The sequence below is a fragment of the Populus alba genome, chromosome 1 (assembly GCF_005239225.2).
Source record: "Populus alba chromosome 1, ASM523922v2, whole genome shotgun sequence".
In the NCBI taxonomy this organism is placed as follows: Eukaryota; Viridiplantae; Streptophyta; class Magnoliopsida; order Malpighiales; family Salicaceae; genus Populus; species Populus alba.
The window spans coordinates 18,902,986-18,910,119 of record NC_133284.1 but is presented as its reverse complement, the minus strand read 5'-3'; the positions used below and the strand labels follow the sequence as shown (position 1 = coordinate 18,910,119).

General features: G+C 35.8%; 1 pseudogene; it reads right to left on the bottom strand.

The window, feature by feature from the left end:
• The window catches only part of LOC118063039 (rop guanine nucleotide exchange factor 9-like), a 2,939-nt pseudogene extending 2,153 nt beyond the window's left edge, over positions 1 to 786 (bottom strand).
• Between the last annotated feature and the right edge of the window lie 6,348 nt (positions 787 to 7,134).

Here is a 7,134-nt window from a genome sequence, read left to right as displayed (position 1 = left end):
GTTTTTCTCAAATAATTCTCCTTTAATCTTGTTGTAATCCAAGAATAAGTTATTCTTGATGATATATATGTTGTATCTCTTAGTTGAATCTGAGGAAGAATAATTTTGAACCCATTATTTGTTAATAGTGGAAGTTTTTAGGTGGATTACGGTCCCGTGGTTTTTCTCCCGCATCGGGTTTTTCCATGTAAAGAAATCTTGGTGTTGATTTGGTGTGATTAATTTGCATTATATTGGTCATTGTTTGATTCTGTTGCTTACTGCACAAAGGGAAAAGAATTGGTACTTGTGAATTTTACTCCGCTAATTTGGTGTCCAGTTGTTCCTAGTTTTCCCAACAAAGTGGTATCAGAGCATTGGTTGTGTAGATTGAATTTCTTGTGCAGTTAAAATGGAGAAGGAAGATTCGGGCATGATAAAGCTCACTGTCACAAAATTATTTTCATATGGAAATCAAATGATGGAGGATCACCTTATATTGCAAATGATTTGGCTTTGCCGATTGAATGTAAAGGAATAAAGCCTGATGAAATGGATGATGCAAAATGGAATGGGCTTAATAGAAAGGCTACCACTAATGTTAGAAAATGGGTATTTTCTAAGTCCATTAATCATATTTCTCAAGAACATGACTGCTATACAGTTTGGAAGATGTTAGAAGAAACATTTGCTAAGGAGAGTGCACAAAACAAGCCTTTTGTAATTAGAGACATTGTGAATTTGAAGATGGTGAAGATGCTTTGGTGCATATAAATGTATTCCAAGGGTTCTTGAATCAGCTGTCATTGATGAATCTTAAGTTAGCCGATGAAATGCAAGCACTAATCTTATTGAGTTCATTGCTGGATAGTTGGAGACTTTGTGGTGTCACTTAGCAATTCTACTTTGAATGAAAGATCACTTTAAAACAATGAAGATTGTATCCTCAATGAAAGAGAAGAGGAGAAAGGGACAATCACTTTGAGTCTATGCGTTTGTACAGACAAAGTCGAGGGAGAAGTCAAAAACAGTTTCTCTCAACGGCAAGCAAGATAGAGAATTCCAGCAATATAAAAGGCTAATGAAAGCAAGAGGAAGATCTCAGTCAAGGAAGGGTTTTAAGTGTTATTATTGTGACAAGCTTGGGCATATTCAAAAATACTGTAGAAAGTATAAAAGAGATAAAAAGGGTAAAGATGAAGACAAAAAATTGAAGAGAAATGGTACAGCTGCAGACTTTGTATTTGATGGTGATGTTGCATTGTTTGTGATGGATGGTTGTTGTTAAATCTTGGCATGTACAGGATACCACGCTGGATTGCAGATTTAGTAGCTTCTTACCATGTTACACCCTAACGTGATTTCTACACATCCTACACTGCTGGTAGACTTTGGTCAAATTAGATGGGAAATCAAGGGATGGCTACTGTAGTTTGCATTTGGCGAGACATTTGGTTGGAAACCAATACTGGATGCAATTGCTACTCAAAGGATGTTAGGCATATGCTTATGCCACTACCTACTTTGTGATCTCTACAGTACTCTTGATGAAGAAGGCTATCACAATTACTTGGAGATGGTAAAATGGAACTCTCACAGAAATTCCTTAATTATGCTAAAAAGGAAGAAGATGGGTCTCTACAGAGTCAAAGCCAAAGGTGATCAAAGGGGAGGTGAATGCAATTGAAGATATCTACTGATGTTATGGCATAAACGGCTTGGACATTTGAGTAAGAAAGGTCTTGGTCATCCTTGCAAGAAGAACTACTTCCATTGAAGGTATGAACCTGAGCCATATGTACTCATTTGTTTAGTTGCGTAAACAACATAGAGGTTGCATTTCAAAGATCACCTCACATAGAAGGTCACATGTTTCTTGATATTCATACCAATGTTTGCTTTATGATTGATAAGTCTCTTGGAGGTGCATTGTACTTTGTTAGTATTTATGAGATCACTCCTAGGAAAATTGGGCCACTTGTTGAAATCCAAAAAGATCAGGTTGCTTGATGTATTTAAGGATTTTCCATGCCAGAGTTGAAAAAGGAAACTGGTAGAAAGTTGAAATGTATTCGAGCTGATAATGGTGGTGAATACAGGGGTCTTTTTGAGAAGTATGCAGGGAACATGATATCAAATTAGAGAAGTTAGTTTCCTAAGACTCCACAGCAGAATGGAGTGGCTGAAGAGAATGAACGTAGAACCATTGTTGAAAGAATTAGATAAGATGTATGCTCTCTCATGCAAAGCTGCCTAAGTCCTTTTAGGGTGAGACAAATAAAGACTGACAGTTGCCATGATCAACATTTCTCCCATTAGTTCCTCTTGATTTTGATGTCTAGATAGAGTTGGAAAGAAATGAGTCTCTTTATGCACACGATTGAGAGTGTTTAGATGCAGAGCATTCGTACATTCCAAGATGAAAGGTCTAAGCTTGACAGTAAGACAAAGCAGTGTATTTTCTTGGCTCTGAAGATGATGAGTTTGGTTATAGGTTATGGATCGCAAAGGAGACGAAAATTATGAGAAGCAGAGATGTTATCTTTTTGAAGATCAAACCATTTGAAGACTTTGAACAGAAAGGAGAAAACATAGTCTACTACTTTTATTCCATCTAATTAAATCCAAAGACCTACTCCATAGTTACATTTGATGCCTTGCTAATCACGAGGGAGATTTGCAAATGATGATAATGGTGGTTTTCTCTTAATGAGCCAATAGTTTGGTGATCCTGATCAGCTAATAATGATATTATGCTCTGTTATTCCTGAATAGGTTATGCAGGAAGCTCTAAATGAGCATAATTGAGTATGTGTGGTTACTACGGGGGAGAGCCAGAATGCTTTGATGAAGCTATGTACAGTGAGAAGAAAAGTGAGTGGGTTGAAAGTAAATGCAAGAAAGAGATGAAATCCTTGCATGAAAACCATACCTTTAAGTTAGGAAGCTTTCTAAAGGTAAAAGAGCACTCAAGAACAAATGGGTGTTCAGGTTGAAGATTGATGAACATTGCTCACAGCCAAGGTATAAGGCAAGATTGGTTGTGAAAGGTTTTAGTCAGAAGAAAGGTATTTGATTTGAAGAAATTTTTTCACTAGTGGTCAATAGTGTCTTCAAATCCGAGTTGTGCTTAGTTTAGCTGCTAGTGTTTGAATCTTGAAGTTGAACAACTTGATGTGAAAACTGTCTTTCTCCATGGTGATTTAGATGAAGAGATCTACATAGAGCAACCTGAAGGGTTTGAAACAAAAAGGTAAAAAGCAGTTGGTTTGCAAGTTGAAAAAGAGCCTATATGGTTTAAAGCAGCTCCAAGACAATGGTACAAGAAGTTTGATCTTTCATGGTGGATAATGGTTGTTATGGACAGGACCACTTCTGATCATATGTGTATTTATTGAAAAAGGTTTCCAGATGAAACTTTATTATTCTTACTGGTTGTATGTGGATGATATGTTGATTGATCTGGCCATGATGCTAATAACATTCAGATTTTTAAAGGGGCTGTGAGAGTTTAGCGAAGTTTTTGACAATGAAAGACTTAGCGCCGCAAAACAAATTCTTTGGCATGAAGATCACACGTTCAGGAAGAAGGAGAAACTTTAGCGATCTCAAGAGAGATATGTTCAAAAGTACTTGAGAGATTCAACATATAGTAACTCCACCGTTTGTGTCTCCACTCGCAAGCCACTTTAAACTAAGTTCTAAGTAGTGGTCCTTCAAGTGATGAAGAAAGAGATGAGATGAAAAATGTTCCTTATGCATCCGCAGGTTGGTAGCGTTGATGTATGCCATGGTTTGCACAAGGTCGGGATATAGGCTCATGTAAATGGTGTGGTTAGTCGGTTCACGCTCAGTTCCAATTTGGTAAAGAAACACTGGTGCAGCAGTGAAAATGGATACTCAAGGTATTCTCAAAGGTACTTCTAGTTTCACTTATGTTTTTGGTAATAATAAACCTGTGGTTGGATGGATACACAGATGCCGGATATGGCTGGTGATGTTGATTCTAAATGTCCACATCAGGATACTTGATGAGAAGTTTTGTAGGGGATCAGTCTCGAATGGCAATCAAGTTCCAAAATATGTTGCATTATCCAGTTACAGAAGCTGAATATATTGGCTTCGTTACTGAAGGGGGGCAAAGATAGGGTTGTTATGGATGAATAGTGTCTTACATGAACTTGTTCTAGTTCACAGAGAACTTTGTGTTGCACTGTGATAGTCAAAGCGCAAATCCATCTCAGATAAGCATCTTACATTTTCACTGCTCGATCAAAGAGATTGAAGCACAATTGAGGTTAGATATCAATGGATTCGAGATGTTATGGAGATGAAGTATTTGTTATTGAGAAAGATCCATGATCGCATGACAACGTGTTAGACATGATGACCAAACCTCTATCGGAGAGAGAAGTTTGGGGTTTTGCAAAAGGAAGATTTGTTAAGCCTCCTAAAATGAAGCCTGTACATGTTGATCACTCATCCATGTATGACGAATTCCTCACATAGTGCGTGAATGGGAGATTTTGTGTGTGTGGTCCTGCATCCATGTGATGGTGAGACACCACACTTTATGGCAAAGACTTGGCTGTCTCTTTTAATTTTAAAACACAAAATGTTCACTGTAGATGGTAGTGAAGAAACAACATCTGAGAGAGGGAGAAAAATCCGATAGAAAGAGAGGGAAGAAGAGCAGAGTAGAGCAGCTTGTTTTCTTCCTTCGATTTCCCAGCTCGTTCAGCTGTTGGATGACAGGCTGAGATTTTGACAGCACTTCTAGACATGTATTACTATGTCATTCTGGACGGTTGGATCAAAGATGTGGGTGGTGTGGAAGCTGACCATTTTGACAGAAAAACAGGGATGTCAGTATTGTGAGTTTTTCTCAAATAATTCTCCTTTAATCTTGTTGTAATCCGAAGAAAGTTATTCTTGTTAATATTTATGTTTGTATCCCTTAGTTAATCTAAGGAACAACAATTGTGAACCCATTATTTGTGTATAGTGAAGAGTTGTTTTAGGTGGGACTCGGTCCCGTGGTTTTTGAGACGCATCGGGTTTTTCATGTAAAAATCTTGGGTGTTGATTTGTGTGTGATTATTTGCATTATATTATGGTCATTGTGTTGATTATTTCTTACTGCACAAAAAGGGGAAAAAAATTGGGACTTGTTGAATTTTATTCGTTTAAATTGGTGGTCAGGGCCGATTGGTTCTAGTTTTTCTAAACAAAATCGCATCCTCAAATTCAGGGTTTCTCTTGACTTGTCCTGCATTAGATACAAAATTACCATCACTGCTGCCAATCCCTGAAATTTTGTTGGTGACTGGAGACTCCGATGAGTGACACAACTTTCTTTATCTTTGGATGACTCCAAGTTAGCTATTTCGTTTATTCACCCCAACCCCAGTTTCTCAAAACAGAAAAAAAAAAAGGAAGAAAAAAAGAACAAAAAAAGAAGATGAACTTTGAATGTGCATCAGACTGAAAAAGATTGTATAGACCCCAATTCAATGGAGTTTTAACATTACATACATAGAGTTAACAAATGTACAAAGTGTTCTTTTATCAAGGCTTGAGCCTTACAAGCACAAGCTATATTCTTATATAAAATAAACAGTGGAAAGAAATTGTTGAAACCCATTAAACCATAAACAATGATACAATGTAGTTGTTCTTCACGCATCTATGGAGGATGTTTGGCTCTTCTTGGATAGGAGAATCACCTTTATCCATTGCTTATACTAACTGATCAATATCAGGCATCGTAGCCAATCATCTTGCTTGTAATTTTTTTTATAATATTATTATATTGTCTTAGTTTATTTTTTTAAGTTCTTATTTAAGGTAAGTGTGACCTAGTCTAGTTATCAATGAAGGAAAGATGAAGGAAGTGTTGATGGAAATGATAGGCGACCTGATACTAGAACCCGTGGAAGGACTACTTGAACCCACACAAAACAAACCCTACCTCTTCTATTGTCAGTCTATATACAACCTCATGTGTCTATTATTATATCAGCTTGTGAATTCAAAGAGTAATAACCCTTAAACCAATAAATAAAATAGAAATAATAATAATAAAAAAGCTAAGATCGAAGTGAAAGAACTTGATCCAATGAATTACTGGATGAAAGACCTTAATTCATTAATTATAAAAATCAAGAACTACAAGTATAAAGAAGAAATGCCACAAAAATAATTAATATCTTTACTAAGTCATGAAGAGTTCAATAAAGAACCAAGAGTATGAGCAAACTTCGCACACACACATAATATTATTATGAAATAAATTTAAGTCCCCCCCTCTCCACAAAAGAATTCATCCTCTAATTAATAATAGGAATAATATTTATAGGCAATACATTCATATAATTCTGCAATAAAGAATCAACAACATTAGCTTGCATAGGCTTGTTAGTATAAAAAAATATTCTTTACAACACTCTCAAGCATAAAATCTCTAATAATTTTTATTTTCCCCTCAACAATCTCTTTCATTTCTCTTTTATTAGGCTAACTCACCATTTTCTTTTAGCCTGACCACTATTTTCTTGTACGTTAACCTCACTGACATATTCTAAAAAGTTATATTCCTAACTAGAATTTTTTCACTTCCATGGATGTGAACAAACACCGTGAACTCCTTGGCTTATATATTAAACTTCCATACCGAGGGTCAGGATGCTCTTTCCATATTTATATGAAGACAATAAAGGCATTAAAGGCCAATACTTCTTATATTTATTATTGATGCTGGCATTTTGAATGAAAAAAATATTCTTTCTTTAATGCTTCAAATCATCCTCTTTGACTTACAAACTCAATACACACTTGACCACAAGTAACTCACCTTCGATTGAATATTTTATCTCTTCATCACTAGCATCATTAAGATCAAAATCAATAATGTTATCTTTTCTCATGATATGAATCTAGTGGACTTTCATTCATTGAAGCATCCATCACAAATGAATCAAGTTTGGAGTCTTTTAAGGGTTCAATACTATCTTAATATTTTGTATCCTTTTAGCATTGTATTGTAGCTTCTTAGTTAATAAGTAGTTTTATTTATTTCTTTAATAATTTTTCATCCTTGATCTCTTTTACTAATCTCATAGAAGCTTCTTGAATGCCAACTTTTAGGGTTTAAAG